The sequence below is a fragment of the Odocoileus virginianus genome, chromosome 14, assembly GCF_023699985.2.
Source record: "Odocoileus virginianus isolate 20LAN1187 ecotype Illinois chromosome 14, Ovbor_1.2, whole genome shotgun sequence".
In the NCBI taxonomy this organism is placed as follows: Eukaryota; Metazoa; Chordata; class Mammalia; order Artiodactyla; family Cervidae; genus Odocoileus; species Odocoileus virginianus.
In genome coordinates, this window is record NC_069687.1 from 6,337,147 (window position 1) to 6,359,823 (window position 22,677).

The 22,677-nt window shown below is 44.6% G+C and overlaps 1 long non-coding RNA gene across 1 annotated transcript; it reads right to left on the minus strand.

Annotated features, from left to right (window-relative positions):
- Positions 1-1,074: 1,074 nt before the first annotated feature.
- LOC139038231 (uncharacterized) lies at positions 1,075-19,837 on the minus strand. The gene is made up of 3 exons (XR_011491170.1): positions 19,649-19,837; positions 2,559-2,634; positions 1,075-1,467 (listed from the first exon to the last, which is right to left on the minus strand). It is a non-coding gene; the product is annotated as an uncharacterized lncRNA (long non-coding RNA).
- Between the last annotated feature and the right edge of the window lie 2,840 nt (positions 19,838-22,677).

Genomic DNA, 22,677 nt, shown 5'->3' on the forward strand with positions numbered 1-22,677 from the left:
TTGATATCTGGTTGTTTTCTATTGCTACACAGTATTTTGTTGTATGGATTTACAGTGGTTTTTTCCTTTACCTATTGAAGAAAATCTGCATGAACATAAGTTTTCACTTCACTTGGATAAATATGTGGGAGTGGGATTTCTGGGTTGGATGCTAGGCTTTTCTTTTCCTTTTGTAAACAAAAATTTCTAAGAAGCTGCCAAATTACCTCCCAAAGTGGCTGTCCTGTTTTGTGTTCCCACCAGCGATGACTGAGAGCTCTTGTTTTTATTCTGAGAGTAAATCAGTAGGAGCTCAGTCTCATTAGAGCTTTAGGATGGTCTCATCTCCAGTCTCTGCCGCATTAGGTGTTACCACATTTGAACAAAAGAGTCAAAATTTTAAATGATGGCATGGGGATGACAGACACAAACAGATAGAACATGAGTTATTTCAATTTTGTTATTCCGTATGACCACTTGAAGTTTCCCTTCATGGTGACTTTCTTTTTAACGTTGTTTTAGTTGCTAAGTTGTGTCCTAATCTTTTGTGACCCCATGGACTATAGCCTGCCAGGCTTATCTGTCCATGAGATTCTCCAGGCAAGAATACTGGAGTGGGTTGCCATTTCCTCCAAGGGATCTTCCTGACCCAGGGTTCGAACCTGCATCTCCTTCACTGCCAGGTGGATTTTTAGCAATGAGCCACCAGTGAAGCCCTTTCTAACATTGGAAAGCAATTGGAAAACAATTATTTACTTCCTTCAGTCTCACTGTTTAGGTAAAAAATGCTTTGAAGTCTAGGTATAGCCTGGAATGACTCTCCCTGGCAATATAATGTGCTCATATGAAGTTCTACACAGGCTTTAGACAGACCTAGACGTCCACATCAACCTCTGCAGTGCACTGCCATCTGAAAATTAACATGGACACAGCAGGTCATCCTTGGATTTTGTTCTCTACTGTATGTGATCATTTGTTTTTTTTCTGAGCCATCTTTTTTTCCTGGTGTAAACTTTAAATCAAGTAAATCAGATAGAGAAATATTTATAAACAGTCAGAAATAATCTTAAAAATGATATATAGTGAAGCTCAAGCTTTAAAACTGTTCCCTGAAGATCAGAAATTGTGGATAAAATGACAAATTTAAACAAAAATTGTATTGATAACTAGGCAACAATAAAGTGTAAGTAAATGGACATTTATGCAGAAAAAGAATCCAATTTAAGGAAGAATGTCAGATGAAGGAAAAAAGAGGTTGGCCTTGGGTTGCCAGAAGGGGCCACAAGGCTTGCTTGAGTGTTTTATTAATTTTACCAATAACTGGACAGTTCTTCTAAAGCAATGGATTAAACATTCTCAATGTTTCTTAACATCCAGCTCTTTACTCAGACTCTGTTGGACATCTTCATGGAATAGAAATTTATGGTGAAGATATCTTAGGGAAAATTCTTCTGTTGCAGAGACATTTGAAAGCCATTAGACTCAGTCCTGAAGGGACAAAGACAGGAACAGTATTTCAGTTTCTGGAAATCATTGTGAAATATGATTTTTTTTTATGAATCTCTGACAAACTTATCCTTATATTTAAGACTTTAACTAACAATTCATATATCTGTTTCTTTATGTGAAAAATAAGTTTCTGAACTTAACATTTAAAAAGTGTTTTTCAATTAACTATGGGTGAAGTGATATGACAAATCTTGTTATATGTCCATTGAACATGAATATACAAAGAATATTAATTTTGACAAATATGCAGAAGTTACAGATTGAAATAAATGCTGTTTTGTAATTTGTTAAGCCATTAGATGCATATGTGGTTATAAATTTTCCCCCTTTTTTCAAAAAATGACTTAGTGCAATTAAAGAGAAGCAATCTATTGCTATTTATCTTTTTATTGTAATATTTAATTTTGATTTTTCTAATTAAAAAATTATATGTATGTTAGTTGCTCAGTCGTGTCTGACTTTTTGAGACCCCATGGACTGCAGCCTGCCAGGCTCCTCTGCCCATGGGATTCTCCAGGAAAGAATACTGGAGTGGGTGCCATTCCCTTCTTCGGGGATCTTCCCAACCCAGGGATCAAAACCAGGTCTCCCGCATTGCAGACAGATTCTTTACCATCTGAGCCATCAGGGAAGCCCCAATTATATGTATACCAAGATTAATAAGGGGAAATTTTTGTCATTATGATTATGTTTCTCTTGTCATTATTATTATGTTTCACTCCACAATTACTACTGAAAATTACTGTCATGTAGAGGTTAGTTAGTGTTAGTTGCTCAGATGTGTTCAGCTGCTTTTGACCCCATGGACTGTAGCCCACCAGGCTCCTCTGTCCATGGGATTCTACAGTCAGGAACACTGGAGTGGGTTGCCATGCCCTCTTCCAGGGGTCTTCTCAACCCAGGGATCAAACCCAGGTCTCCCTCATTGCAGGCAGATTCTTCACCATCTGAGCCACTAAGATGATGGTAAACCATAATCTACCAGATGCCTGATGTGTTAACTAGGCCACTGCTGACCTGAAATTTGGCTTCAGAAAGAGGGAGCATCATGGGGACATAACAGTACTGACCATAGATTCCTGGGGGAAGCGATTCCCAGGGGAGGCACTTCCTGTTGCGGAGGAAGAAGTCTTCCATCAAAAAAACCTAATGAGAAGAAGGAAAAGATTTACAATTTTACCATTTTCTTAACATGCTCTATATTTTCTACTATGTTAAGATGCAGAAATTGGAACACAGAGCATCCAGCACATGAGCATCATTCCTTTGCTTTCATTATTTCTGTCATTAAAAAAAAAGGGATTTTCTGCATCATTTAGCATCTTGCACGGCTTCCAAATGAGCGCTGTTGGGTGTGAGGTCGCTGAAGTGGAATTGCACGTCCCCTGTAATGTATTAGTCAGAAGATGAAGGGGTCTTGGCTCAGGACTGTTTTGTTCCCTTGGGTTTGTAGCTTGGTCTCTGAATCTGAGGGAGCCACGTGGCGGCGAAGGTCAAGTTTCCGGGGAGTGGACGGTCTCGGTCACACACGTGTGCTTCTGAGAGCCAGTGGCTGGCAGCTTGGATGGGCTTTGGTGACTGCAAGGCACTGACTCGCATCATCTCCAGTGAGCTCCATTTATCCAGATATTGCAAAGCAGTCTGCCCAAGGATCTTTTTGGCTTTAGATTTTTTTAAAATTTCATCAAATTAAGAAAATATAAGATGGTGTTCCTTCTATACATCTTAATTGCATTCTAGTTCCTGAATCACCCATTTTTAACTCCAGTTTTCAGATACATATAAGAAAATCTGGTTTTTGTTATCAGTATTAGATGATAAGCCAAGGACAAGGGCAATATTCGTCTTTTATAAGACGTCTTTTATAAGACATCTTCTATTTCTGCCAACCGTGTAAGACAAATGTGGCTTAAAACAGCCCAGAGACTTCGTGGGTCTTTATGGCTTAAGTTCTCACAACTCTGTCCACACTTTGATACAGGTTTTTGGAAAAGGCGACAGGACACTCTTCTGCTCTGTGCAAGATGAGACTGAATTGCATCGTATTTCTTTAGTGGTATTAATAATCATAGAGTCAGTGATGTAGGCAGAGTGCTGCCTCGCATCTTTTTCTCTGCAAAGAATCCTGACCGCATTTTGAGCTGGTGGCTCTGGATAAGCAGCAGGTCCTGACACTTGACGGCAGAACACCTTTGGTCTATTTGCCTTCACGGGACAGAGAACTCTGCCCGGCAGACTCGGTGTGAAAGCCTGCGCCACACCGTCTACCTTCTGAGAAAATTATTAAATCTTCATCAATATTGGCAACTGGGGAGAAAGTTCAACCTAAACGGACAGGCATTTTGACAGTTGTCCATTAGAGAAATGAACAGATTTCAAGGTCTTAGAGCCATACCAGATTCAAAGCAAGGATTCACAATGCGTTTCTATTTATTAGTATCACCAATACCGCTCCCGTTGCTACTGTTCCTTCTCGTGCCGTCACTTCCGCCCTTGCTCTGGGAGCGACGCTGCTTCGTGGCTGGGTGTGCTCTGAATTCCAGGGCTGTGTTTGATGCATGACAGGCTCACTTCGATCTGTTTCTCTTTCCCCCAGAAAGCGCCCACCCCACCGTCTGGTCCCAGGGCACGCGACTATCTCCACGGCCCTCGATTCAATGGCCATTAACTCAGCACCTCTCACCAGCTTTAATTCACGGTCCAAATGTTAACAGGTAAAGGAACAGTTTGGAAAAGGTCTAAATCATGTTTCTATTTTTCCAGACGGATGACTTTCATCAAACAGCGTGACTCCATTGTGTCTAAGAGCAGCTAAATTCTGCCCTTATTTCACATTATATCTGTAGGTTATTTTTTTTCCTTCAGTATTTTCAAGGGAAAAATACTGAGAAGGTTGTATTTTCTTTGTATGAAGTTTTTCAGGAAAATATGCGAGAACCACTTAGCCAGGGGACTTAGCCACATGCACAGATTATTTTCTCATTTGCACCCTATTTAGTGGAAATTACAGATGAATAAGGGGCTTCCCAGGTGGCTCACATGGGAAAGAATTTGCCTGCCAATGCAGAAGCCTCAGGAGACACAGGTTTGATCCCTGGGTTGGGAAGATCCCAGGAGAAGGAAATGGCAACCCACTCCAGTATTCCTGCTTGGGAAGTCCCATGGACAGAGGAGCCTACAGACCATGGGGTTGCAAAGAGTTGAATGAATAAGCTAAAGTAGTAGCAGGAAATGACTCACCCACATTTTTAGTTAATTATCAAAGGGGATGGATTAGGGAAGGTTTCTTTCAAGCTGGACAAGAAAACCCCAGAGGATGAGTGTGACTTGCTCCAATAAGATCTGGGAAGCAGGCAGCCCCATGGAGATGGACTGAAGTGCTTTAATAATTTCGGACCCAGTGCCCAGCACTTGTCCCAATTCTGCAAGACGACAGTGTTGAATATGAAATCTAACAGATCAAGGGAGAAGTGAAGGGAGATGCTTCTTACTCACCTTCTCCCTAGACTCACCTTCTCCCTTTCTCACCTTCTTCCTCAGAACTGCTATTCCCTTTGCTGCATAAAGAAAGTATTCGTAGCCAAAATCCCAAATACTTCCCCATCCATTGCTCTGGTTCTCTAGAGAAACTCAAACATGCCTAAATACGGCTCAGTTCCTTCTACCCACATCCCAAAGATGAGCCGAGTCCCCAGGTGGACAGCTATTAGAATCCCACACCTCTCAGTTTCCCTGATGAAGCTGGAGGGTCAGCCTATGGTAGGCTAGTTTCTGGAAGAGTTTCTGGTCAAATATGGTTCTCAGAAGAAAACAATTTTCTGGAGTTTATCAACCTTTGTGACTTAGCTGCTCTGGTTTGGCAAGAGGTAGAGGGAAGGAGCCGCTGTGGGACCAAGATATTGAGACCAATAAAGTAAAGACAGGCACAGCTCCCGTTAACAGCGTGTCTCCGTGATGAGTGTTGACCCTTGCAGCATCTGAGGATCTGCTGATGACAACGAGGCATTGTGTCTGGAGCCGGAGGAGGTGAGGGTGGGGTTCTGACAAGTTTACACTGGGTACCTTGATCTGAGGATGTCAGTTCACCGGTTCCCAGCTGTGGGTGAGGGGTCCACCCACACTCCACCCTGGGGCTGTGGAAAGACTGGATGCTATGACCTTTCCAGCTCCTCAGCATCACTTGGCCTGGAAAGCTGGGTGTTCAGGAGAGTCTCCTGAATCTGGAGAAATTCAGGCAGAGACAGCCTAGGAGGAGTGTAGCAGCTAGGAACCCCAGCTACAAAGCTGGGAACTGTATTTTTAGGTTAATGTACATGTTTATTCATCCATCCATCCCTCTTCCACCTCTTCCATCCACCCTTACATACATCCATCATTCATCATCCATCATCTATCCAACCATCATCCACCCATCATCCATCCATCCATCATCCATCCATCATCCATCCATCATCCATGCACCCATCATCCATCCACCCATCCACTCACTCATCCATCCAGCAAATGCTCATTGAGAAACTGCTACACCCCTGCCTTTTTTTTTATTATTTTTTAATTGGAGGAAAATTGCTCTACAATATGGTTTCTGCCATACTAAATCCGATTTAACCATCATTATACACATGGCCCCCCCATCTTGAGCCTCCCTCCTCACCCCCCGTCCCACCCTTCCAGGTCATCACAGAGCACCAGGCTGGACGCCCCCGTGTTACACGGCACCTTCTCACAGCTGTCTGCTTTACACCTGATGGAGTGTGTATGTCGGCGCTACTTTCTCCGCTCGTCCCGCTATCCTTGGCGTGGACGCTGTCTCCCCTCTGTGTCTTCACGTGGCCTTCCCTCTGTGTGTCTGCGTCGCTCTCTCCTCTTACAAGACACATGGCATACTGCATTAGCGTCCACCTCAGTGACTTCATTTTAATTTAAAATCCCTCTTTAAAGGCCCATCTCCAAATATAGTCACATTCTGGGGTGAAATCTCAAAATATGTATTTAGGGGAGAACACAGCTGAGCCCAGAATGCTTATTGAATCATATATATTTTTTTTAATTTAGGAAACAAATTATTTCTTCACACCCTTATTGATATATGATTGACATATAATAAACTTCTTATATTTACGGTGCCCAGTTTGATGACCTGGAATATAACCTGTGAAACTGGTGTGGAAAGTGGGGTCTGGTTGCTCTAGATATGCCTCCCCTCAACCTGATACCCCATCACAAATAATCACGAATCCACTTTATGTCACTCTACATAACTTTTCCTAGAACTTTCTATAAAGGTAATCATACATTATGTATTCCCCCTTTCCTGGCTTCCTTCAGTCATCAAAATGATTTTTAAATGTATTCACACTATGTGCATTAGTACTTTATCCTTTTTATTGCTGAGTAGCATTCCATAATGCCAGGACAGGGAAGCCTGGTGTTACTGCAGTCCATGGGGTCACAAATAGTCGGACCTGACTTGGAGGCTGAACAATGACAGTATTTGGTAAACACGGCTTTTTAAAGAGAAACTTTAAAATCATCATCCTTCCATAAACTTACTTCTTTCTGTACCCAGAAGAGGTACAAGGCCTGTTTTTTTCTTCTTCTTCTTTTTCTCAACCAACTATTCAGTTTCTGATATTCTCTGATCATTTCTCTTCCCCTCTTTTTATGAACTATTTCTTATTCTTTTTTTTTTAAATATTTAACTGTGTGCCTGTGTTGGGTCTTAGTTGCATTGCGCAGGATCCTTCCTTGCAGCAAGTGGAATCTCTAGTTGTGGCCTGTGGACTCAGTTACTCCTTAGTATTTTGGGATCTTAGCTCTCCAACCAGGAAACCAACCTGTGTCCCATGTTTTGCAAAGCGGATTCCTAACCACTGGGCCCCCAGAAAAGTCCCACTATTTCTTCTGGTGGCCAAGATGAACAGACTAAAGACCCTTCATGGATCCCCAACACTTTGAATGTTAATTATACATATGTAAGTGTTAAATAATTGACACCTATACATCACCTTGGGGTTTTCAAGGCAAGAATACTGAAGTGGTTTGCCATTCCCTTCTCTAGTGGACCATGTTTTGTCAGAACTCTCCACCATGACCCATCTGTCTTGGGTGGCCCTACATAGCATGGCTTATAGTTTCATTGAGTTAGACAAGGCTGTGGTCCATGTGATCAGTCTGATTAGTTTTCTGTGATTGTGGTTTTAATTCTGTCCACCCTCTGAAGGAAAAGATGTCCCTTTCTTTATAGGGGACTGGAATGTAAAAGTAGGAAGTCAAGAAACCCCTGGAGTAACAGGCAAATTTGGCCTTGGAGTACGGAATGAAGCAGGGAAAAGGCTAATAGAGTTCTGCCAAGAGAACACATTGGTCATAGCAAACAGCCTCTTCCAACAACACAAGAGAAGACTCTACATACAGACATCACCAGATGGTCAATACTGAAATCAGATTGATTATATTCTTTGCAGCCAAAGATGGAAAACCTCTATACAGTCAGCAAAAACAAGACCGGGAGCTGACTGTGGCTCAGATCATGAACTCCTTATTGCCAGATTCAGACTTAAATTGAAGAAAGTAGGGAAAACCACTAGATAAGTCAGGCATGACCTAAATCAAATCCCTTAAATTACACAGTGGAAGTGAGAAATAGATTCAAGGGATTAGATCTGATAGTCAGAGTGCCTGAAGAACTATGGGCAGAGGTTTGTGACATTGTACAGGAGACAGGGATCAAGACCATCCCCAAGAAGAAGAAATGCAAAAAAGCAGAATGGCTATCTGAGGAGGCCTTACAAATAGCTGTGAAAAGAGGAGAAGCGAAAAGCAAAGGAGGAAAGATATGCATTTGAATGCAGAGTTCCAAAAAATAGCAAGGAGAGATAAGAAAGCCTTCCTCAGTGATCAATGCAAAGAAATAGAGGAAAACAATAGAATGGGAAAGACTAGAGATCTCTTCAAGAAAATTAGAGATACCAAGGGAATATTTCACGCAAAGATGGGTTTGATAAAGGACAGAAATGGTATGGACTTAACAGGTGCAGAAGATATTAAGAAGAGGTGGCAAGAATACACAGGAGAATTATACACAAAAGATCTTCATGACCCAGATAATCATGATGGTTTGATCACTCACCTAGAGCCAGACATCCTGGAATGTGAAGTCAAGTGGGCCTTAGGAAGCATCACTACGAACAAAGTTAGTGGAGGTGATGGAATTCCAGTTGAGCTATTTCAAATCCTGAAAGATGATGCTGTGAAAGTGCTGCACTCAATATGCCAGCAAATTTGGAAAGCTCAGCAGTGGCCACAGGACTGGAAAAGGTCAGTTTTCATTCCAATCCCAAAGAAAGGCAATGCCAAAGAATGTTCAAACTACTGCACAATTGCACTCATCTCACATGCTAGTAAAGTAATGCTCAAAATTCTCCAGGCCAGGCTTCAACAATATGTGAACTGTGAATTTCCAGATGTTCAAGCTGGATTTAAAAAAGGCAGAGGAACCAGAGATCAAATTGCCAACATCTGATGGATCATCGAAAAAGCAAGAAAGTTCCCAAAAAACATGTACTACTGCTTTATTGACTATGCCAAAGCCTTTGACTGTGTGGATCACAACAAACTGTGGAAATTCTTCAAGATATGGGAATACCAGACCACCTGACCTGCCTCCTGAGAAATCTGTATGCAGGTCAGGAAGCAACAGTTAGAACCGGACATGGAACAACAGACTGGTTCCAAATAAGGAAAGGAGTATGTCAAGGCTGTATATTGTCACCCTGCTTATTTAACTTATATGCAGAGTACGTCATGAGAAACGCTGGGCTGGAAGAAGCATAAGCTGGAATCAAGATTGCCAGGAGAAATATCAATAACCTCAGATATACAGATGACACCACCCTTATGGCAGCAAGTGAAGAGGAACTAAAAAGCCTCTTGATGAAAGTGAAAGAGGAGAGTAAAAATGTTGGCTTAAAACTCACTATTCCAAAAATGAAGATCCAGCATCTGGTCCCATCACTTCATGGCAAATAAATGGGGAAACAATGGAAACAGTGTCAGACTTTATTTTTTTGGGCTCCAAAATCACTGCAGCCTTGGAATTAAAAGATGCTTGCTCCTTGTAAAAAAAGCTATGACAAACCTAGACAGCATATTCAAAAGCAGAGACATTACCTTGCTGACAAAAGTCCATCTAGTCAAAGCTGTGGTTTTTCCATTAGTCATGTATGGATATGAGAGTTGGGCTATAAAGAAAGCTGAGTGCTGAAGAATTGATGCTTTTGAACTGTGGTGTTGGAGAAGACTCTTCAGAGTCCCTTGGGCTGCAATGAGATCAAACCAGTCAATCATGAAGGAAATCAGTCTTGAATATTCACTGGAAGGATTGATGCTGAAGATGAAATGCCAATACTTTGGCTACCTGATGTGAAGAACTGACTCGCTGGAAAAGACCTTGATGCTGGGAAAGATTGAAGGCAGGAGGAGAAGGGGACGACATAGGATTCGATGGTTGGATGGCATCACCAACTCAATGGACATGAGTTTGAGTAAACTCCGGGAGTTGGTGATGGAGAGGGACGCCTGGCGTGCTGCGGTCCATGGGGTCTCAAAGAGTTGGACACGACTGAGCGGCTGAACAACCACAAGACATCACCTAGGGGCTTCCCTGGTGGCTCAGATGGTAAAGAATCTGCCTACAATGTGGAAGACTTGGGTTTGACCCCTGGGTCAAGAAGATCCCCTGGAGGAGGCCACAGCACCCCACTCCAGTATTCTTGCCTGGAGAATCCCATGGACAGAGGACCATCGTGGGCTACAGTCCATGGGGTCTCAAAGAGTCAAACATTACCAAGCAACTAACACTTTCACTCAGTTTGAAATTGATCTGAGTTTCCAGCCTCTGGGTGACTCAGTTATAATGAGGCATGAGTGTTTGTCTACATCCTTTAAACTTTCTACAGTCCTGGATGACAAAAAACACATTCTCAAGTTCACATCCATTACAGACTTGGATTCTCCATCTGAGTCATCCACATACTGTATAGCATTTGCCTATGTCATGACCAGAGCTGCACAGAAGGCCTAACTTAGACCAGCAGATACTCCCCCTGACCGGCCCTCTTGGGTTAGGACAGAGGGGTCTTTCAAGGACCTTGAGCACCCAGGATGACATAAGGCAAAGCTCCCTCCCATCCTGAAATGCAGTTCCTGTGTGTCTGAGCCAGACTGACCAGCTGTCTACAGAGCCCAGACACATGCCTCATTGGCATATTGAGTGAATGTACAGAAACGTGAGTCTGTAAACCTCAGAAATGATGTCTTAACTCTTTAGGCTGCTCGTATTAATACATCAGCAGGGAGATAGGGGAGAGGTTGGACCAACCTCATTTTAGGACTGGCAGGTAAACACAAGCAATTATCCAACATCATAGGATGCTCTGGGAGACAATATGGACTTCTCCCTTCTGCTTTTTGAGATATCATTAGACTTGGCCCAGAAAATCAGCCACCTAACTTAACTGTGGGATTTCCCTGTCAGCTTACTGACCAATCACAGCAAGCAGTGTATTTAAAGCAAAGAGCCACACCAAGCAGATTCAAGAGGTTTAATAGGCACGATTTTTGCTTAGGCAGAAAATATGTAGGCTTACTGAAAGGTTCCAACTTAGCTATTTTTAGTTGCGTGAGACACAGAGACTATACAATCATCCTAAGGATGTCAGCTGGCCCCAGCCTTCCCCAGGCACCTGCAGGAATGATTCACGTGGCTAATGACAAAGAATCTGCACGTGGAGAGAGTCATACTTCTTCCACGTGTTATACTATGTTACCAGTGCCACAGAAGTCCTTTTATCTGAATGTGGCCTCGACCCCGGGGATCCAAGCGGCTAACATACGGAGAAATGACGACAGGTCCAAGATCTGGCTCCTCCTTCTCTTGAAGACTGCTTCGGGGCTAGAGTAGAAGTCGGTGCAATGACTCCTGCGTGGCTTCGCCCAGCGGTCCCAGGTTGGGAACTGTCCAGCCCTGGAGGCTTCCAGCAAAATCAGGATTTATGGATTCCTCCCACTCTGTTAATCCATTGACCAAATAATGGGGAAATGAAAAGTAGGTGGATGTCAGGGAGCAGGTGAGACTTGTGGAATGTTCCAGTAATGCCCTCCAGGATTATCCAGCCTCAGCTTATGAAGAGGAGGAGCCTGCTTCAGGAATTGTGGGCCTGTTTGGAGTCTCATGTTCATTAGAGGCCTCGGAAGACCCAGGGGTGTCCATCGACCTCCGGGAGCCAATCCATTGCTCCGCGCCTCGGGGGGAATGTGTCCTGGAGCGTCAAAGGGGCCCTGCTTGGAGGGGGCCCCCCGGGGTTTAGGGTCACATAGGAAATACCTCACCTGTGCTGCAGGTCACAGGTGAGGCAAAGGAGGCCCAGAGAGTCCCCGACAGGAGCCTGGGTGATTTAGGGGCACACGCCTGGGGACCCGGGTGTGGGGTGCAAACCTGCAGGCAGGCTATCCTGGGGGGTCAGCTGGTCCCAGGCTTTCCCAGGCACCTGCAGGAATGATTCTGTGTCCGGGGACCTCATCCAGCGTCCTTGGTGTGCCCAGGAGGCCCCCAATTCCTGGAGGGGCTGCCTGGCTCCGGGATGACCTCCCCCTGCCCAGCCCCTGATGCTGCCCGCTGGCCCCATGGCGCCTGAATGCCAACCTCAAATGCCTCACTGGGCAGCCCTGAGGCCTGAATTGTTCAGGAAAGGAAAAGGGGACTCAGGGAAAAGGAAAAATTTGAGAGGAGAAAGAGAAGGAAAAGAAACCGACACGGCTTTGAACCTGCTGTCTAAGCGATGGCTGTCCCATCCTGGGGCCATGCCTCTTGCCAGAGGAACCGGTATCCAGCCCCTCGCAGAACTTACAACAGCAGCATCCTGGGCGCGTGGAGGCCATCAAGGTGGGGCATCGACGGCCGCCGCTGCAGACAGTTGTGCCAAGAAGGCAGGTGGACCCTGGGCGGTGGTTTAGTGGCGGTTCAGTTGCGACGTCGTGTCCGAGTCTTCGACCCCAAGGCCATGTAGCCTGCAGGCTCCTCTGTTCGTGGGGTTTCTCCAGGCAAGAACACTGGAGTGGGTTGCCATGCCCTCCTCCAGGGGATCTTCCCTACTCAGGAACCGAACCCGGGTCTCCTGAGCTGCAGGCAGTTTCTTTACCAACTGAGCTATGAGGGAAGCCCTGGAAAGCTCCGTGGTGGTGACGCAGGTGATGGTCAGGATAAAGGCCCCCTCCCCCTTCATTTTGCTTGTGAAACCAAGGCCCCTGGCCTTCGGTACTTAGATTCTAAAGGAACAAGGGAAATGCAAGAAATGAAGACCTTCTACTGCCTTTGAGGAAAAGGCTGTCACTTCACGAACTTTCCACTAGAGGGCGCCCCGAGATAACCTTTGCACTGTTTTCAACCAACTTTTTCAAGTGCAGTAAATGTCCTTTTTTCTCCCCCGCTCCCTATGAGGCAATGAGGTGGTGCATTTGTTATTTTTTTCCTTCCGCAATGAGCTATTAATCCAGTTTTTGAGCCCTACATTTGGCGTAGGAAGCCAGTCTCTTTCCAGTCCCCAGGAAGAAGGGCACGACGGACGTTAGTATCGATCTACCTGACCCCGTGTAGCCTTGAGAAAGTTGCTCAGGCGCCCCGAGCCTCCCCGTCTCCACCCACAAACAGGAGGCAACACTGTCTCAGGGAATGACTGGCGCTCCCCCTCTCCCATTCCCATGTCATGTCCTTTTGTAATTAAACCTCCTTCCAACCAGTCTGCTTATCCTGTTGGTCCTCTGATGAAACCAGGACCCGGTAGGGTTATAAAACCGGCTAAGCTGCCTTCCAGAGTGGCTGGATGGCTGTGCGTTCCCGCCGGCAATGAGCGAGGGTTCCTGTTGCTTCACATTCTTCCTTGTAATCAGTCTTGTCAAGCTTTGGAGTTGTAGCCATCTTAATGGCGTGGTTTAAATAATTACTTAACAGAGGATCGACTGGTTTAGAGTGATTTTCGCTGTGGTCTAAGCGTCTTAGCCTCCTGTTTTCCCATCTCTGTTCAGCTGCAGCTCACGAGTCTACGCCTCCCCTCCCAGCCCCTCATCAAGCCCCTCGTGGTGGTGGACTTTCACGGTGGCATCTACCACTTTTGCTGGAAACTTCTGCACACAGCAGCTCTTCCTCGGGCTGAGATGTTTGGGATTCCTGCCATAAACCTTCTGGGGACGCTTGTCACGCTTCAAATTTCTGTGTGAGCTTTTTTTTTTTTTTTTTTCCATTTTTACCATAAGAAGAACAATTAGAGGTGAATACTGTTAAGCTGCATCAGCATGTTGATCATGCTAAAGGAACTAAATGTCAAATGATGCTAATCACAGTTTAATTTCTAGGGTTGCTTCTAGATACAGTTGAAGTTTGGCTGGTTCTCGTTAGGAAACGGGCTTCAGTCTCACACTGAAATTCTTTGGAATCTGATTCCCAGTGTTGGGTGCTTTCTCTAGACTAGACTCAGTTAGTTGGTCAGTTCAGTTGCTCAGTCGTGTTCCACTCTTTGCGACCCCATGAATCGCAGCACGCCAGGCCTCCCTGTCCATCACCAACTCCCGGAGTTTACTCAAACCCATGCCCATCGAGTCGGTGATGCCATCCAGCCATCTCATCCTCTGTCGTCCCCTTCTCCTCCTGCCCCCAATCCCTCCCAGCATCAGGGTCTTTTCCAATGAGTCAACTCTTCGCATGAGGTGGCCAAAGTATTGGAGTTTCAGCTTCAGCATCAGTCCTTCCAGTGAACACCCAGGACTGATCTCCTTTAGGATGGACTGGTTGTATCTCCTTGCAGTCCAAGGGACTCTCAGGAGTCTTCTCCAACACCACAGTTCAAAAGCATCAATTTTTCGGCCCTCAGCTTTCTTCTCCGTCCAACTCTCACATCCATACATGACCACTGGAAAAACCATAGCCTTGACCAGACGGACCTTTGTTGGCAAAGTAATGTCTCTGCTTTTTAATATGCTATCTAGGTTGGTCATAACTTTTCTTCCAAGGAGTAAGCGTCTTTTAATTTCAAGGCTGCAGTCACCATCTGCAGTGATTTTGGAGCCCCCCAAAATAAAGTCTGACACTGTTTCCGCTGTCTCACCATCTACAGTCACTGCCTAACACCAACCCGCACTGCCCCAGGGTCCCTGCTCTCGGCATAGCAGGCGGCCTCTCAGAGCAGCTCTGCAGGTGACGGCTCTGATTGCACGGAGGGATTTGTCTCCCTGGGCGACCTCGACTCTGTGGATTCTGGGCACGCAGAATCAGGCTGTGCTGCGTGAAGACCCAGGGTCCCCAGACTCGGGTGTTTTCTTCCCCGATTGCCTGCTTCTGTGTTGCTGCCCCTGGAACTTACAGGGGGATCTGAACCTTCCTGCTGTTTCAGGGACATGTCACTAAGCCTGTTGATTCCGACTAGAATTGGCAATAATCCTGGGGAAAAACAGGGTTCCTTGTGTGTGCAGAGTGTGGACAGAGAGTCTAAAGGAACTGAGAGGGGTAAGCGGTGAGCGAATGTGAGGGCTGCGATGTGGAGAAGGCTCTGTGCCCAGGAACGGTCAGCCTGTGGGGTCAACGAGAACCAGGGCTCTGGCCCCTTGACTCACGAGTGATGTCAAAGAGAAAGGAAGAGAATTGGGAGAAAGTGGCCTTGTAAAGAAGGGACTCTGGTGCCCCCCAGCCCAGGGCTGTGGACGATCCCAGGTGGAGACTATGACCATCTCACACAGTCCTGTGTCTGATCCCTGGATCTTCTGGGATCAACTGCCCAGAGAGAAGGCCAAGGTGCCTCTCTTTCCTCATTTATCTGCAAAAGGGTGACGTTCATGGGCAGCAATGCCTGTGTGGTCAGAGTTCACGCAGGAGTCCTTGGCAGAGTTAGTGAGTGAGATGCCTTCAGAGTTATGAACATATTTTAAGCCCAGAGACTTCCTGAAAGGATGTGTTAGTAGTACCACAGGTCAAAAGAAATTTTATTTAAAAACATATCAAGTCTATGCTCAGCTAGTCATTTTGTGTAAACACTCCCTTAATGCACACTGGAGGTGCAGCCCTTCATAGTGTTTGCATTTACGAATATTCTGATGCTCCTTTTGGGCATTTTCCTCACTTTGAGACTCAATCGGGAACATTTTCCCAACACCATCACGCTACTTTCAGCTTTGACTTTTGCCCCATGGTCATCAACTATCTCTAACCCCGGGATGTCTTTTACACACCATTGAAGTTTTAATGCCTGCATTTAAAGGGTAGCTTCATGGCTTGTGTCCAAATGCAGCATTTCTCTACTAAAGACTGGCTCTGGGGTGGCATTTCTCTACTAAAGACTGGCTCTGGGGTACCTAACACCAGACAGTATCCGGAGCTGCCTGGAGTGGCTACAGTGACTCATTTGCATCTGCCTCAAGGCAACCGCTCTGCACGGTGGGTGGGGGTGCTGCTCAAGTACCGCAGCTCTGGCCATAAATTTCCATACAAGAGGCGATTCAGATGGTGCCCTTAAATCAACTCTGCAGAGTCTTTGCTATTCTTTTAAAAGCAACCCAGATGCCCATCAGCAGACGAATGGATGAGGAAGCTGTGGTACATATACACCATGGAGTATTACTCAGCCATTAGAAAGAATTCATTTGAATCAGTTCTAATGAGATGGATGACACTGGAGCCCATTATACAGAGCGAAGTAAGCCAGAAAGATAAAGACCAATACAGTATACTAACGCATATATATGGACTTTAGAAAGATAGTAACGATAACCCTATATGCAAAGCAGAAAAAGAGACACAGATGTATAGAACAGACTTATGGACTCTGTGGGAGAAGGCGAGGGTGGGATGTTTCAGGAGAACAGCATCGAAACATGTATATTATCTAGGGTGAAACAGATCACCAGCCCAGGTTGGGTGCATGAGACAAGTGCTCGGGCCTGGTGCACTGGGAAGACCCAGAGGGATCGGGTGGAGAGGGAGGTGGGAGGGGGGAGCGGGATGGGGAACACATGTAAATCCATGGCTGATTCATGTCAATGTATGGCAAAAAACCACCGCAATGTTTAAAGTAATTAGCCTCCAACTAATAAAAAATAAAAATTAAAAAAAAAAGTGATTGCATGTCCAGTGTGTCCATTCTCTCATGGTGTATTTGGAGATGTCTGTTGACACAACAGAGCTAATATTGATGAATGTTTGATTACCCACTAGTGAACTATCTATAGTAGATGCCAGAAAGCCTTTCTGACTTCCTTCTCTGATCAGTGGTTGTGAAACGAGAGAAAGTACAATAATACTTATTTTGACCTCAGAAATGCACAAAAGGGGAAATGAAATATTGCACAGGGCATGACCATGTAGGGTAAAAATATTCGCAGCCTGGGCACTATTTTGGAAACTATTTCTGCTGCTCTCCCCTATTGGGATCACTAATAATAAGTGGTTGGTAACTGATTTAAGGACATTTTGTAACTCAATAAATACTGAACCAAGGCATTCAGGTTATTCGTTTTGAAATGACAAAATCAGAGAAGACATGTTGCTATAATCTTTTCTTCTTTGCTCTTTTGGATGTTGGAAAACAGTGAGTGAGGTGTATTATCCCTGCCCGATTGCCTCTCTGAAATGCTGAAGCATCAGCAGTGGTTTTTTAATGACTCTATCCTATGCTCTTTTAAAAATAAACTTATTTTAAAGATGAATTATACATTTTAGCAGGTGGAAGAAGGTTTTATTCAACTTTAATATGGTTTTATTAGTGGAAATTTCATATCAGAAGCAACAGGAATAGAGACCTGTTCTCTTTTGAAAATATAGTCCCCATAGCAAAATGACTGAGAGCCCCATAAAAAGTTAATTTGGAGCCTGACACCAATTGTTCAGTTCCCAGAAAAACTCAACTCACATACAGTGTTTTCTAAAGATCATATTAGCTCTGCCAGTGGAAAAAAGTCAAGTTTATGATATATATATATCTTCCAAAACAAACCAACATTATACATGGTGTGTGTATATATATATACATATATATATACACATACATACATACATACATATATATATACAAAACCTTTTCTACTATACTTGAGATGAACATCAAAACAAAAAAAAAAAAAAGAAGAGATGGAGAAATTGGAAAACATAAACTAAATGAAATGGGAGCTCTGAATGCGAAATAGAAAAAGTGAAACAAACAAGATAAAAGTAAAAGATCATCATATATTCCAGTCATTTTAAAACACAACTGCTCTCATTAGAAGCATATCTGGAGCTTTAGAGAAAAAAAGCCATACCTAGGCATTTGTATATTTCAAAAAATTCCAAGATAATTTGAATATGCATCTGGATTTTGAAAAGTGATTACAGGTTAAAAAGCTCAGCATTAAAGGCTCACAAGCTCAGAGGGAGATCTGAATTCTGAAAGTCCAAACTATCCTTCTATTAGCTTCCTTCTCTTAGATGTAAATAGTTTAATTTCTTATAAAAAGTTGGCAGTGCCTTGTTTAAGATGATGATTGATCATTTCACTTGGATGTTACTGGTATCAATCTGAAGCAAAGAGTCAGGCTGTACTTTAAATAACTTTGTTCTTATAACTCTCCTTGAACTCAGGAACAGATGACCGCCCATGTGCCCATTATCTCTCTTCACCCTGTGCCTCCAGGAGAGATGTTATGGACTGTTCAGGATTTAGGCTAACGCGGGGTGTCTTCCAGAATCTTACATCCCTCCAACTTTTGTATCTTCCAAAACCAACAAACAAAACAATCTCCACACCCCTATAGAGTAGGTTCTGTAGCGGGGATGTCAGTGTGGTGCATCTAGAAATTAGAAGCTTTATTACTGTTCTCCTGAGGCAAATCCATGCATGCATGCTTGCTAAATTGCTTCATTTGTATCCAGCTCTTTGCAACCCCCTGGACCGTAGCCCACCAGGTTCCTCCATCCATGGGGTTTTCCAGGCAAGAATACTGGAGTGGGTTGCCGTTCTCTTCTCCAGGGGATCTCCCTGAAGCAAGGATCAAACCTGGGTCTCCTGCATTGCTGGTGGATTCTTTACCATCTGAGCCACCAGGGAAGGCCCACTAAGTGCTTCATTCTGTGTTAATTCCGTTCCTGTTTTGCGACACGCGGTAAATCTGTTTGGAATTGTTTTCCTTTGTTATTGAACATTTTCTATAGCCAATTTCGACCCTTGGTGAAAAGCACAGGAAACTACTAACCTCACTTTCCTCAAAAACTGCATTAAAAAAAAAAAATGCAGTCTATATCAGTTACAGTGGAGCTTTTGTGGAATGAAATAGCGTTGCCGTTCACCTTCAGCTGAAGGAGAGATGGAATTTTGGTCGTCTCGCTGGAATGTGACTGTTTTGCCTGGTATTTTCTCACTGGGGCATTGGACGTAGTGTTCAGTTTCTGCTCTTTTTTGATCTTAGTTATCACAGTCCTTGGAAACCAGGTTGTGTGCCATCCAGATTTCCAGTGCTCTTCACTTTCATCTTTTCTGTTCATCAGTTCGCTGGTCTCAAATGCTCACCGGAGAGCTGTCCGGGTCTAAATCTAAGAAAGTTGTCTAATGACACCAGACAGATAACACTGTTTTCAAAATCAGAATAAGACACCAGTTACGGCAGCCCAGGCAGGGAGCCCATTGCCTGCTGCCCTGGATCAGTGACGGAGGTTCAGGGGTGAGGTGGACGGGGGTCACACAGCCAGTCCGCAGAGACCAACTCTTGCCAGCTCCCAGCTTCGATGCTGAGGAAAAGAAGCATGTCTACAAGGTAAAAACGAGCTGGTACCCTAAATGCACAAGTGTCCTGCTCACTCGCTGCTCCTGGCAAATTGTCAGGTTCTAGAACCCAAACCACTGCATCTTTTATAAACAATTCATGAAGGATGATCCTGTGTCCTGCCAACAGTCCCCCAAGCTTCCTTCCACAGTAGCCCCCTCCTCATCTCTATCTGCCAACATTTGGGGGATAAAATATGTACAGTAATGTACTTGATACATACTGATATATACAGTAAAAGTTGTATTATATCTTTCTACTTATCTTGTATGTAAACAGTTTGTCTCATTGCATTGCATGTGAGCATTGAAATAAATCCTACCGTTTAGGAAGCAATCTGATGGTTCTTCCCCTTGCGTCTCCTCAGTGGCCCCCATGTCTCCAGATTCGCAGAGGCATGACCACAGCTTAAAGATCCTGGTTAACCTTTAAAAAGCACATTCCTCAGAGCAAAGCTGCAGCCGACCTCCGGGGTAAACCCCATAACTCGCGCCTGTGGGATAAGGAGTGAGGCCTCTTGGGTGAGGTTCCGACGTGACCAACCTGCTCCATGATGGTTCTGTGACATCATAAACAACTTTCGCAGTTATTTTCAGAGGCAACAGGAAATACGAGATAAACAAAGCCAATCGGGTTTTTAATTTACAAGAGGTTGGTATCTGGTCCTATTGATGATTCATTTATTAAGTCTTGTTACACTCACTCTGTCTCCAGCACAACATACTCTTTTTTTTTTAAGTTTTATTTTATATTGGGGTATAGCCGATTAACAATGTTGTGATAGTTTTGGGTAACCAGCCAAGGCACTCAGCCATACACACACACATACCCATTCTCCCCCAAACTCCCCTCCCATCCAGACTGCCACATAGCATCGAGCAGTGTTCCGTGTGCTGTACGGCGGGTCTTCGCTTGTTATCCCTTAAAATATAGCAGTGTGCATACATACATTCCAAACTCCCTGACTATCCCTTCCCCCAGCTCTTCCCCCCTCCAACCCTGGTCAACCGTAAGTTCATTCCAGCAAACCATATTCTGTTCTTCCTTGCGTAAAAAAACTTTTCTCTTTGTTTTGTAATGGTTTTGATTGAGGTATAATTTATAAACAACAAAAAAAAAAAAACCTGTATATGGTTAATGTGTACAATTTGATGAGTTTGGACATATATACGCACTGTGAAGTCATCACCCCCAGGAAGGTAATAAATATAATCACTGAAACAAAGTTTGTGTGCAATTGGTAAGAATGAAGTTGAAAAGACAGTTAACAGAAGGACTGCTAGAGAAGAATGCCTAGAGAATACCAGGAATCGATTTCAGCCGGTTGAGAGTAGGCTACAGTGCATCGGGGGAGGGCGCAGAAAGAGGGCTGTTACCATAGCAGGGAATTTCAGGTCTCTTTCTCTCAAGGCGGAGCCGTCCTGGGTAATGACCTGTGAGGTGTGGCCGAGCCATCTGAAGACCATAAACATCTGGGGGTAGTTACCAGGGGAGTTGATGCTGCGTCACTGGTGATGCATAAAGGCGGAGGTGCTGGTAACTCATGCTGGCGAGGGAGGGATGAGAGGCAGCCAAGAAGCAGATCCCCAAACAAGAGAGGAGCCGTGAGTAATCCACAGGGCTTCGCAGGTGGTGCTAGTGCTAAAGAAGCTGCCCGCCAATGCAGGAGACGCAAGAGACGCGGGTTCGACCCCCGAGTCAGGAAGATCCCCTGGAAGAGGAAATGGTAACCCACTCCAGTATTCTTGCCTGAAAAATCCCAGGACAGAGGAGCCCGGGGGGGCTACAGTCCGTGGGGTCGCCAAGAATCGGATACGACTGAGCTTGCGCACAAACACAAGCGCCGGCCCCGCGGGAGAGAAAAGAGGGCGTCATCCTGCGACCTGGGATTTCCAAGAGACAAGTGGGAAAGGTGAGGCCATGTGCTGACACTGCTCCCCGGCAGCAGGAGGAAGAAACTTCCCCTCCTTCCTCCGCGTGGGGGAAGCGGTCAGCTGGGAAGGCGGGAGCCAGCAGACTCTGGCGTTTCGGGAAAGGCGCTATGGCTGAGGGCGCGGTCTAGGGAGGGCCAGGGGTTTCCGGAGCTTTCCACAGCATAGAGTGCGGGGCTTAGGGATGCGTGGGGACCCCAGAAGTAGGTGACCTAGAGAGGGGAGCGGGCGGGAAGAGGCGGCTGTAAGAACCCTAACTGAGGCAGGCAGCCTTATTCCTGATCCCGAGGGAGACAGCTGGGAGACAAAGGGCTGAAACCAGCCCAAGGTCTCACTAATTGCAGCCAGATTTTTTGTTCAAATGTCATATCTACTTCTGGACTCCTTTCAAGAAACCAGTAGACTGTTCTGTTTTTCTAAATTGTGGTGATGGCCCGAAATCTTTCCCAGATGGAAGACAACACCTAGAAATGATGCTGGAGCTGAAGCTTCAGTGCTTTGGCCACCTGAGGCGCAGAGCTGACTCACTGGGAAAGACCCTGACGCTGGAAAAGATTGAAGGTGGGAGAAGTGGACGACCGAGGATGAGATGGTTGGATGGCATCACCGACTCGATGGACACGACTTTGAGCAAACTGGGAGATAGTGAAGGACAGGGAAGCCTGGTGTGCTGAAATCCGCGTGGTCACAAAGAGTCGGACGTGACCGAGTGACTAAACAATACAAGAATATTCTCTTGAACACTGGAGATCGTACCTATGTTTCTAACGAGAGATTTGGGCTTTCTGTATAGTTTTTATTCTAAGACTTAAAAGTATTACATTGATCTATCAAGATGCTAGAAAATAAGTTGAGAGATTTTAGGTCTGTTTTACACAATAAAGTACATAGAGGGTTGGAAACTTTTCCATATAAGGTAAAATAGTATGCAGGTCTCGACTGACATTTTGAGACATTTGTAAGAGATTGTCATTGCTTTTGCCTTTAACTGGTTGTTCTTTAAGATTTTATCATAAGTGTTATAAAACTTGACGGCTTGTATTAAAAATCTCAATTTTTAAAAATTAAAAATTTTAAAAATTAAAAATCTCAATTCAGAAATTACAAAATATTGTGGACTTGGCACTATTGATCAATAAACCAAAACGAGCAAGCTCAGACATCAGAATTTAAATATCTTACCTTGTTTTCCATTCTAGCAATTGAGTCAAGCTATGGAAAACAGAGTCTTATTGTTTTCATTTAAACTTTCAAATATCATCAACTCCTGGTAGAAAACTGCTAAGCAAATTAGTCTGCCAGTTCTAGGGATATGCCAAAACAGATGTTGGCATTTTCTTATTATATAAACAACAATTCTAATGTGTTTTTATAGCTTTTCTCTTTCCTTTTTTCTTTCAAATTTGCCGGTTGTGGTGTT